The 12,936-nt window shown below is 40.6% G+C and overlaps 1 gene segment (V, D, J or C); it reads left to right on the forward strand.

Moving 5' to 3' along the window:
- LOC102137723 (T cell receptor beta constant 1-like) overlaps positions 1 to 12,936 on the forward strand; it is a 266,137-nt gene that overhangs the window by 74,137 nt on the left and 179,064 nt on the right.

A 12,936-nucleotide genomic window follows, 5' to 3' on the forward strand; every position in this document is an offset into this window, starting at 1 on the left:
TGGGGAGGGAAGGGAGGGTACAGGCAAGGGCAGGAGCGAGTGGGTGAGGGCCGGTGAAATATTCCTCAGGCTTTGCTATGGGGGTTCTGGGTCAGCTACTATAAACATTTGGCTTTATCATGGTCAGTAGCTCTGGAATTTGTTGGGTTTTGGGTTAGGGGAATGAGAAATAGACCATATAGCTGACAACCACACAGGGAGAAGTTTAACTGGGGCAAAGGTGACAGAGTATGACTGGGTTTCAAATAATTTGTTTCAGGCCTTAAAAAAAAAAACAAAAAAAAACTGGGGCCAGGTGCGGTGGCTCACATCTGTAATCCCAGCACTTTAGGAGACTGAGGCAGGTGGATCAATCTGAGGTCAGGGGTTCTAGACCAGTCGATCAACATGAAGAAATCTCTACTAAAAATACAAAAATTAGGCCGGGCGCAGTGGCTCAAGCCTGTAATCCCAGCACTTTGGGAGGCCAAGGCGCATGGATCACGAGGTCAGGAGATCAAGACCATCCTGGCTAACATGGTGAAACCCCGTGTCTACTAAAAATACAAAAAACTTAGCCAGGAGTGGTGGCGGGTGCCTGTGGTCCCAGCTACTTGGGAGACTGAGGCAGGAGAATGGCGTGAACCTGGGAGGCAGAGCTTGCAGCGAGCTGAGATGGCCCCACTGCACTCCAGCCTGGGCCACAGAGCAAGACTCCATCTCAAAATAAATAAATAAATAAAAATACAAAAATTAGCCAGGCATGGTGGTGCACACCTGTAATCCCAGCTACTTGGGAGGCTGAGGCAGGATCGCTTGTTGCAGTGACCCAAGATCATGCCACTACACTCCAGCCTGGGCGACAGAGCGACTCCTTCTCAAGAAAAACAAAACAAAAAAAACAAAAAACAACTGGGACTCTATGGCCCTGCATAGTGTGTCATGCCCCTTCTTCTTGGGAATTGTAGGTGACAAACTGTGTTTTCAGTGGCAGCTGTCTCCTGATCCATTAGCTCCACCATACTTGAATAATAATAGCACTTATATTCTAAAACACTTGCTTCTTATGAGTAGGAAGAATGGGTCAGTGCTTCAGAATCCCAGACATGTCCAAATGAGATGAAGAAAACCAAACGACCAGATCATACCCAGCCTGACTGACACACACACAATATAATCACCCCTTTGTCTCTATGTGTTCACCAACTCTTCAAGTACACCTGTGTATAGTATGCTGACAAGCTCTGTCTTCTTCAATCTGCTAAATCATTTTCTACTTTCCTACATTGCTGCGGGCCAGGAGAGCTCTGGGTGTAGTGGAAAGTGGGGAGGGGTTAAATCCATCTAGGAACAAGATGGGTGGGTGAAAAAAAATTACATAACATATAGAAAGGTTTCTACGATTACAAGCCTACTATGAAATCCAGTCACACCTACCACTCACAGTCCCACTTACTTTGCTGTAAGCAACACTGAACTCTATCTCCAAACATGCTGTGCATAGTATTTCCCTTACACAGCATACCTGCAAATTTATTCTGCACTTTCAAATAGAACTTAAAACAATAGCACTACATGAAATGTGCCATTTTCCCAAGAAGATTGTAAACCCTTTCCCCTGTATTCTCCATACCTTACACAATTCTCCCTTTCTGCAAATACCAAATTATCATGTTTATTGGTATGGCGATTTTACCATGGGCCTACAAAATCCATGTGGTCAAATGACATGCCTTTCCATTATTCCTTCCCCAGAATCTTCTCCTATGTATGACATCCATGTTTAACAAATGATCAGACACAATTAATAGAGGAACAGGGATGCTGACTTTTGTGTTTATGCCTCTATTCTCAGGGTCTGAAACAGCACCTGATTATTTAACAGGTGTTATGTGTCTGTTAAAGAAAGAAAAAAAAAATCAGCAATGTCTACAGTGATTTGATCCTGGGTCTGCCTCTTCTCTCCTTTTTCCTCCAAAGTATATTTCTTAAATTTAACCACCCTTGCCTTCCTTTTCTGTCTAAGGGCTACTGGTAGGTAGGATAATGACTCTGAAAGGTATCTATGTCCTAAACCTCAGAACCTGTAAATATGTTACCATACATAATAAAAGATAATTAAGTTTGTAGATAGTTTAGTGTGCTAATTAGCTAACCTTGAGGCAGGAAGATTATCCTGACTCATGCAGGTGGGCTCAGGGTAAACACGTAGGTACATAAAAGTGACTATGGTGAGAGTGATGTGAGAACTTTACCTGCTGTCGCTGGCTGAAGATAATGAAAGGGGCCACGAGTCAAGGAATGTGAGAGGCCTCTAGAAGCTAGAAGAGAGAAAAAAATTCTCTTCTACAGCCTCCAAAGAGCAAAGTGCCAATGAGACCCACCCCGGACTTCTAACCAAAAGAATTGTAAGATAATAAGTTTGTTTTGTTTTAAGCCACTAAGTTTGCAGTAATAGGGTACAACAGTAAGAGAAAACTATTATAAGGCTCTATTTCCAAGCAGCTGAAAAAAGGCAGCTGATGAAGGAAATCGCGCTGGGAAGTAGCCTGAGGCAAAAGTACAAAGGCAGGAGTTTGAATCACATGATGCCACTTTTAAGGGTAGATTTGTCAGAGGCATGTGAACCAGAGCAACTCCATCTTAAATAGGAGCTGGGTAAAATGAGGTTGAAACCTACTGGGCTGGATTCCCAGATGGTTAAGGCATTTTAAGTCACAGGATGAGATAGAAGGTCAGCACAAGATACAGGTCATGAAGACCTTGCTGATGAAACAGGTTGTAGTAAAGAAGCTGGCCAAAACCCACCGAAACCAAAATAGTCAGAAGAGTGACCTCTGGTCGTGCCTCCCTGCTACACTCCCACCAGTGCTAGGACACAAATGCCATGACATCAGGAAGTTACCCTAGATGTTCTAAAAAAGGGAAGCATGAATAATCCATCCCTTGTTTAGCATGTAAAAGGATATAACCATAAAAATAGGCAACACGCAGCACTTAGGGCTACTGTATAGAGAAGCCATTCTTTTATTCCTTTATTTTCCTAATAAAATTGCTTTCACTTTACCCTATGGACTACCCCTGAATTCTTTCTTGCTTGAGATTCAAGAATCCTCTCTTGGGGTCTGGATAAGGAGCCTTTCCTGTAACAGCTCTCTGGTGATGATGAAGAGAGTGTAGTGAGGAAATCCCGGAACCAAAGGATAACTTTGGGTAAGTGTTGGGGTCCCGTAACATCTTCCTGGCAAACCCTGAAGGGATGATACTAAGGAGACCTCTCCCCAACCCAAGGAAATAGACTCTAGCACTGATTGGACAACTGTGGGTAAGTGGTGGAATACCTACTCAGGTAAAGAATGGGGTTGGGGGCTGGGCGCGGTGGCTCATGCCTGTCATCCTAGCACTTTAGGAGGCCAACATGGGCAGATCACGAGGTTAGGAGATCGAGACAATCCTAGCTAACACGATGAAACCCTGCCTCTACTAAAAATACAAAAAATTAGCTGGGTGTGGTAGATGGTGTGTGTAGTCCCAGCTACTTGGGAAGCTGAGGCAGGAGAATGGTGTGAACCCAGGAGGCGGAGCTTGCAGTGAGCCGAGATTGTGGCAATGCACTCCAGCCTGGGCAACAAGAGTGAAACTCTGTCTCAAAAACAAAACAAAACAAAAAAATTGGGATAGAGGTCCAACTCGGGGGATTTAGAGTCTCTCCTAAGACAGAGAGGGTTAAAGGCCCCTCTTAATAAAAGGCAAGGACACTTAAATGACCTTGGGTCAGTGGCCCAATTTAGGAGGATTAGAGTCCCTTTCTAAGATTTAGGGGGTTAGTGGCCCCTCTTAGAAAAGTCATTCTTGGTAAAGTCCCTTTGAGCTAAGAATGAGTTTTGCACTATGGGATGTTAACTGCTATTCTCTTTGGATGAATAGGCCTTGAACTCCTTGCTCTCAGCTGTGGGTAACAGGATTAGGCATGTACAGGATCATGGGACATGGAGAACTATTTTCTCCCTAAAATGAAAAACTTGAGAGCTGATGGACCTGCTGGAAAAGATCCTTCACAACCATCAAGCGGCCATCTGAATTGTTCAGTGTCACAATGGGTGGGTCTTTCTCTGGTGTCTCCAAGTACCTCCCCTTCCCCACCCTGCCTCAGACAATGCTTTCCTCTTTCTCTTTCTCCCTCTTTTTCTCTGTGCAAACTGGTTGAATTAATGGTAAAAATCACTGTTTATCTCCTATAAAGTTTTGATTAATGGAAGAAAGGATTTTTGAGACTAGACTTAAGCTGTAGCAAATCTGATGTGCTTTGTGTTTTTCTGTATTATTCTGTCATAAAGAGGGGTGCCTTATGATAGAACACTGGCTTAGGACACCTGTAAACCGCTATTCAAGACAGACCAGCAAACTGGTCAGTTACAAACTTTGCTGCAGTTTCCTGAGAAACACTGGATGAGATTTTTTCTTGTCTTGCGTGTCCTTGGGAGCTTGAAGTTGTAACCATGTGGCCATGTTTTCTCATTTCACAATGGCATCCTGTGTTCAAGGTTCAATTCCTTCCCAGGGAATGAGGTTTTTTTAATATTCTTCTGTGTATGTATTTACATGTATTATGTGTATGTGATGTTTATTTCTAAAAGAGCATTGATTAATGGGTTTAATAATGAAAGCTTAAATCAAATATTGTGTCAGAAAAGAAAAAAGTGTAAGGCCTTTTAGTTCATGTGACTTAAGTAATTTTCCAGAAATAAAGACAGTTTTGAAGATTATCGGTAAAATAAAAATATCTTCAAAAATGTAAACATTTAATTAGGCAGGACAGATATTAAGATTGCTAAATGCTTGAAGGTCATAAACTGCTTCTTTAACTTTTGAAAATTGTTCAGTTACCTACCTTGAAGCTATTAGATTCTAGATAAGACCTGGGGACAAGTGGAGTTAGCCATGCCCCTAGCTATGCTGGAGTCAGCTTTTATCTGCACTTCTGCCTGGTGTGTCCCAGGCTAGGCTCCACATTTAGTATATAATTAAAATCCTGAATTTAGCAACTTTTGGTGAAAAACCTTTGTAAGAGTCAACATTATAACATGTAATTGATACTACTGAAGAAACAGTTTTATATGCAAGTTGTATAAAGAAAGCGAAATATATTTTAATTTAAAAAATGTATATATATGAAGTCATGGGAATTTAGATTTTTGCCTAGATTAAAGCATTAAAGGATCATTTCAAGTTAGGATGAAGCTGACTGTTCAAGAAACCTGTGGAAGGCTTGTGAAAAAATAACCATAAAAGAGATTCTATGTGTGAACATTGGCTAAAATTAAAGGGGTATTATTCAGTTATTCTGGAAACTGAACATTGGAATAAAAGCACTACTCTACTATTTAACAAAAACTTGTAAAGTGTTATAAAAGGTTTATAAAAACCTTACCTTATGGTCAACATGATTAAGATTGAATACATTTTTAAATAAGGTTTTACTAAGAATTGGGTTTGACATCAATAATGCACGAACGCAACAGTGACATTTAGCTTATTTAGTATTACAATCATACAAGAAGCATTATCAAATACAAAATGGCATCTGGTTTTTTTGGGGCTGTATTTGTATAAATGTGTTATTGGTACATGTTCCAAAATTATTAAAAAAAAACCTTCTTTAAGCCTGATATGACTTAGTATATGTTATTAATAAATGTTCATTAAAATCATTGCATGCCACAGAGGTAACCACATTTTTCTAGCCAATTTTGGCTTTAATTGTGGCTGTCCTAAGACTTTTGGTCATCCACAGACAATTGTTGTCTCATTTTGGTTCTCTTTAAAAGGTGGTTTAGAATTAACTGTAGGACTCTACTGGTGCTTTTAAATGCAGATTTTCTGGTAAGTTTGGACATTGTGACATCAGAACAGAGGAAAACTTTTCAGGACTCAGGAAGAGCTGAAATGTTTATGAATATCAAGCAGAATGGAAGTTAACTGCATGGACTAAACTAGCAAAAGTCTAAAGTAACTTTTTAAAATTTTTGTGTAAAATGTTGCTGATCTTTTGTATTTCATAGTCAAGGAAACGTTTTGAGCTATTATAACTTTTAGCAATTGAGTAAAGTATACTTGTGTGAACAAAATTGAGAGCATGTTTTTTTCTCTTTACCTGATTTCTCCAGATTTTGGAAACTAGTTGTGAGTATTCTTAATTTATGGCAATATAGTTATTTACATGAGTGTAATAAGAATCTCTTTGGTTTTGTATTATTATTATTATTATTATTATTATTATTGGTAACAAGACACAATTGGAGAAGCTGGTTATTTTACCAAGACTTTGATGGAATGCTATACTCTCCTTTAAGGAATCAAACTTGGCTTGCCAAGTCAACAAAAGCCCCTTGGGGAACTGGCCTCCAGCCTTTGCTACGACAGTCCCTGTACGTGATTTCCGACCTGTAATAAGTGAACAATGTCACCTTCTAACAGGTCCAGGAGCCCCAAGTTATCTTGGGACCCCAAGAGGAGAGAAATTTACTCAACTCATAGGTATTTGAGAGTACAAACCCATGGTAGGGCTCGACTCAAAAAGAGTTATCTAAGATTCCTTCTAAGAAACAAAGTTCCATCAAAGCCAGTGTTAAAAGTCTATGTGAAAAACAATTATTTTTGCTGCACTTTTTACAAATAATCAGGCCAAGTATAATAAAGCCAATTGGTCTTACCATGACTTATCTTTAGTGAAAATGGAAAACACGAAAGAGAATATTATGTTTCAAGACCTATGTTACACTTGTTATTAAATTCTGGTCTCATCAGTTGTTAAGTTTGTTTCTGCAGTGTAGGCTAACCCTGCTTGTTCTTGTGAACCAACCAGTGATCTTTACCTGCTACTCTGAAAAAACAAGACATTTTGGTAATGTAAAAATCTGGATCAGTACTCTAATTCTAGGCATGTATTGGAGTTGGCTAGCCACCTCATGTCAGCTTGGTTCCAGTAACTGCCCAGTTCATGAAGAGCCTTCTAATTTAGTTTACTTGGGATAATTTTGCTTATTTTGTTATATTGCTGTTTTACTCTTTGTGTAGGAATGCAGACTAAGCTTACTAAATGTTTTCTTCAGCTGAATACTTATTAATCTTTCAGATATCACCTTTTGTCAGGACTCAAGAGTTCTGAATGGCCTTCATCATACTGGAGCTTTCTGACTAAACTCCTTTCTACCCTGAACACAAAAGACCCTAATAGTTAGGCAGGAATATCATTGCCCCTATTCAGCCTGAAGAAGTTACAGAAGACGAATCTTTGTCCCTCTACAACCTTAAGATTAAGGGTTCTCTTATAAAAGGGAGGGAGGAAATGTCTAAGACATGTGAACTAGAGCAACTTCATCCTGAATAGGAGCTGAGTAAAGTAAGGCTGAAATGTACTGGGTTGCATTCTCAGACAGTTAAGGCATTCTAAGTCACAGGATGAGATAGGAGGTCAGCACAAGATGCAGATCCTTAAAACCTTGCTGATAAAACAGGTTGCAGTAAATAAACTGGCCAAAACCCACCAAAACCAATATGGTCATGAGAGTGACCTCTGGTCGTCCTCACTGCTACACTCCCACCAGCACCATAATAGTTCACAAATGCCATAGCAACATCAGGATATAACCCCAGATGGCCTAAAAAGGGGAGGCATAAATAATGCACCCCTTGTTTAGCATATAATCAAGAAATCACCATGAAAATAGGCACTAAGCAGCCCTCTGAGCTCTGTCTTTGGAGTAGCCATTCACTTATTCCTCTATTTTCTTAATAAACTTGCTTTCACTTTGCTCAGACTCCCCATGAATTCTTTCTTGCACAAGATCCAAGAACCCTCTCTTGGAGTCTGATTGAGACCTTTTTCTTGTGACAGATTCTGCCAGTTTCTGTTCTTGGCAAGTTCCATTTCTGCAAATTCCTCATCTCTACAGGTTTAGGATCAGAACGTAACAGCAGGGAGCACTACAGCTGTTTCAGTCCTCAGGGAGACTGCTCATCCTGGGAATAATTCCTTCCTTTGTCCTGCCAGCATAATATATATGGACCCTGCTAAGTAGCACCAAGTCATGAAGGTGCTGACACCGAGGAAGTTAAGGAGGTTGTGACAAAAAACACAGAACGTGACCCTCTGAACAGCAGCAGAGTAGAAACCGTTCTTGTCATCAGAAATTTCAGAGGAAGCTCACTCACTGTCCAGCTTCCCTCCCACACAATGGAAGCACAAAAATGGAAAGCCATTTTGCACAAGAAGTTAGCATGTTGTCACTCAAGAGAATTATATCCTATGATGTTTGTTTCTGTAGGAGCATCTAGATAAACAGTTAAAACCATGTACCATTCACAAAAATCTATAAATAAAACTTGAATGTTTAGAAAGTGAACACATTTAGAACAGTATTTGTTTCAATTTAAGATGCCAACCTGGATACAAGTACACATTCAGTTTGACTAAAATTGCTGTAATAGTGTAATCATCTAAAAGCAAAACTAAAGAAAGGTAGAAAAAGAAAGGTAACAGATTCCTGCCGTTGATATGGAAATCATACTTTTAGCATGAAAACAAAGCGAATCCTGCTTGGGAGGTTCACCCTGAGCCTACAAGGAATGTGGGGAGATAGTATGGGACACCTGGATGTTACAGGTAGTTAGTTAGGCATGAGTGGCACAGGAGAGGACTCCCTTCCTCCCACCGACCAGGAACGTCAGACAATATGGCATTGGTTCAGAGATTATAACGTTGCCTCTCTAAAAATAATGCATAATTCAGCAGGCTAAGCCAGGGAGAGACAAGCTCCTGCTGATCACAGCTGTTAACATTAAAGTGTCAATTGAATACAGGCACCAGGGAGAAGCAAAGAAGGTTTCCAATAAAATCCCAGGTATTGGGCAAGTGAACCCAGTCATGTGCATTGAGACACAAAAGGGTGGAGCATGACCTTCCAGGGACACTCCAGCAGAAACAGGAAGAAAGCCTCAGATGGGCATGCATACAACTTCCTAAACACACTGCGCATGCTCACTTTCCAAGCATAAGGAGGGCACTGTGCCTTTGGGCAGCCTATCCTAAGGGGAGAATCATGAGAAAGGGGCACAAAATGGCTGCCTATGAAGTCCCAGGATCAAGGTTAAACGCCACACTTGTTTTTCAAGTCACCTGCTTGGTTCTTTTCCAAGTGTTCTTTCTTTTCTTTCCTGTTCTAAAGCCTTTTTAATAAGCTTCCACTCCTGCTCTAAAACTTGCCTTGGTCTCTTTTTCTGTTGTATGACCTTCAGTGGAATTTTCTTCTGAGGAGACAAGACCTGAGGTTGCTGCAGACTAGCAGGGATTCATTGCTGATAACTCAGATACCTTCCACCAGTTACTTGGGGATGACAGCAAGAGACAACATAGGCAAAGGAAAGTGTATTAATTCTGTTTTAGGTGTGGAAATTGGAATGATTGGAAAATAATTCCTAAAAGAAATGGAAAAGTCAAACTGTTGAACGGTAAATTCACCATCACATTTACCATAAAGCATGTAGAGAAATGGAAATATTTACACATCATGGTTGAGAATGCAGGATTTGCAGTCAGTTTCTGGCACTTACCAGCTTTAGAAAGTGACTTAAGCCCTCAGTTTTCACATCTATAAAATGAAGTAAATAATATAAGCCTCTCAGAAGTGGGATGAGGGTTGAACGAAACAGTATGTGAGTAGTTTAACACAGAGACTGGCACTGACATAAGAAAGTATTATGATAGAAGCAGTAGTAGAGGAAATATTTTGAATGGTTGTAAGCATGGTGATCTTTTAACCTCTTCATTCATGGCAACTCATTTAATTGCCACAACAAATATGTAAGGTAAGTACTTTTATTATTTCCATTGTTATGGTCTGAGTTGTGCTACCCTCTTCATTTCATATGTTGATGTCCTAAACCCTAGAGTCCCATAATGCGGCTAATTATATTTGGAGATGGGGTCTTTACATCGATAATTAAGTTAAAATTAGGTCGTTAGGGTTGGCCCTAATTCAACATGGCTGGTGTCCTTATCAGGAGGTTAGGACACAAACATGCATAGAGGGAAGACCAGAAAAAAGGGTATAGGAAAAAAAAATGGTTATCTACAAGCCAAGGAAAGAGGCCTCAGAAGAAACCAACTCAACAAATTTTAAAAGATGTATTTTGGAGAACAAAACTGTTAGAAAACATTTAGAACAGAAAAAAACAATTTTTTCTAGAACTGAGTTGGTCTAAAAGTGCATATCTTGGTAAGGCTCTGTGAGGAAACCACCTAATCTGGAGAGAAGCTGTTGGGACACTCATCTGTGGCCTGTGGCTCACATGGGCGGGTATTCTCAGAAAGCACATGGGAAAATCACTATCCCGGTGTATCCAGGCTCTGGGAACAGGCTGTTCCTCGTGGCTTTCACATGGGTTTCCTGGTGGGCTATGCAGTCACTTTCTGCATCCTCCTTTTAAGGGCTCATGAATGTCAAAGTAACACAGACCCTGAGATACCTGGTGAGAGAAGCAGGAAAGTTGTATCGGAATGTTTTCAGATTATCAACCAGACCAAACGTTCTGGAATCCATAAGATCCAGGGCTGGGGGGATAAATTTAATCTATTATTCTTCTGAAGTCGGCAGCTTTGAAAAACATGCACTGAGTCAACACAGTCATTCCAACAACAACAAAAAAAGGGGAAAATATAATCATCTTTCCCAACCCTTAAATCGTCTAGCACTAACCAGACTCTGAGACCCTCTGCAGCAGCAGTCTATCAGTGCATTCACGTCCTCTCTGAGTGGATATGACAAACCCCAGGGGTGCAGCGACCTGACCTATGAGCCCCCACATGCGCTCAAGATGCCCCAGAGACTCTGCACTCCGATATTACTCTTTCCTTTACTGTTTTCATCCTAATTGCTCTCTTACACATTTTTGATCTTGGTGGTTGTATTGGTTTTCTGTTGCTACTATAAAAATTACCACCCATTTAGCGGCTTAAATCAATACAAATGTATCATCTTAAGGCTCTGTAGTTCAGAAACCAACATAGGTATCACCCAGCCGAAATCAAGGTGTTGGCAGATCTGGGTTCCTTTCTTAAGGCTCCAGGGGAGAATCGATTTTCTTACCTTATGGCTCCATTTCTTCTATCTTCAAAGGCAGCACGTTCTGTTGCTCCGACCCTACTTCTATACTCATAGCTCCCTCTAAACACTGCCGGGAAAGGCTCTCCATATTTAAGGACCTGCGTGATTACATTGGACCCACCTGGATAGTCCAGGCACTGCTTCCTGTCTATTAGCAGCCCTAATTGCACCTGCAGCTTTAATTCCCATTTGCCATCTAACTGAACATCCACAGCTGTTACGGGTTGCAGGGATTATTAGCACTTGGACATCTTTAAGGAACTATTCTGCCCACCACTCCGATGTTCCACTAGAGGGCACTAACATATTCCTGTAATATAAACATTAAAATTCAGATAATAGTGGGAGGGAAAGTTTGATAAATTGTAACACTGTATTATGAATTTAAAAACATGAGATATAAATATCTCTCATTGGGATCTTTCAAAAGTTAATCATATAGTGCAAGAAAATACATAAACTAGAATGACTTTCTCAGAACTGAAACGGCCTGAGTATAAGTGAAATAGAATTTGAAGTGTGATGAGAATTCTGCAGTCTATTCCTGGGCTCAATATCACATAGAAAAAAAAGATTGCTTTATATTTAAAGGGACAGGGCATAGGTTCTCTTACAGGGGTTTTTAGGAAATGGTTCATCAGTTTAGTAGGTGTTAGCTTAATTACTTTTATCGTGATACTGTTGCCCCAGTTGGGTGGATGAGCAGTCCCTAAAAAGAGAAGGAAGAGAGCAAAGACGGAAAAAGTATGAAGGAGAGGAAGGGATGGCATGGCATAGAATGAAATGCTTCCCATTAAAATGCAAAGGTGAAGGGAGATGTTTCAGAGTGCCCAGCCGTCAAGAGGGTTCTGTTTACTTTCCATTCCCACTGTTAGGGACATAGGAGTCTGCCCTACATTAGGGAAGTAGAATAGAATAAGTTTTCAGAATTCCTAAATATGGTGGAATTGGGTAGAAAAGATCAGAGGGAAGGTTGTAGGAAGGAAGGGTGGGAAAATCAAATAACTGGCTCCTACTGTAAGGCTATTGGGGTCTCAGGCTAACAGCATCATTTTAGTACCTTGGTTGATGTAGAAAAGGAAACAAGAGAGCAGAATAGCCTCATAGTCAAAGGAACAGGGAGGGAGAAGCTGCATAGCTGAGGAGAGTGAATTAGCTGGTAGAGGAACAGAATATAGAATTAGCTACCTCCTAAATTTTGAATTAATCTAATATGAAAAGAGATTGGGGAAAATTATAATACTCCGAAGTGTAATTATGCACTTGTTCAACTTTGGAAACACCACAGAATGTGGGGAAATCCAATATCCCCTAATAGTGAGCTTAGCTATGTGGATGTGAGTAAATTCTGAAAGATTTTGCTATTTGGGATGGCAAGGTTCACTAAGTAACATGAAATTATTTACGTGTGGTGGGTTTTTAGAACGAAAGCTGTTTTCCCTCTCTTAACACCCAAATTCACAGCTAGGATATGGAGGATTTGCTAAGACAATGCAAACACCTGTGGCTGAAGTAGAGCCAAGCTCCCTCCCTACATTTTTTTCCAGAAAGGAGTGGTCCAGAAACAGAAAAAGAGAGAATACTCCTCCTTAGGTCAGAGCTAAGGTCCTGATAGCAATCACTCCTTCCTCAATGCACAGAATGGAAACTGCTTAGAGCTGCACCTATCACCGTGAAGGGGTCTGGGGGCAAGGAACTCATCTCTGAGCTTTGAGGGTAGCCCTGAAAACTGGCAGGGGACCCCTTCTTGTCTGGAGATGATAATGATTTGGCAAAACAACGACGGGCTCTG

Source organism: Macaca fascicularis, chromosome 3 (assembly GCF_037993035.2).
Source record: "Macaca fascicularis isolate 582-1 chromosome 3, T2T-MFA8v1.1".
Classification (NCBI taxonomy): Eukaryota; Metazoa; Chordata; class Mammalia; order Primates; family Cercopithecidae; genus Macaca; species Macaca fascicularis.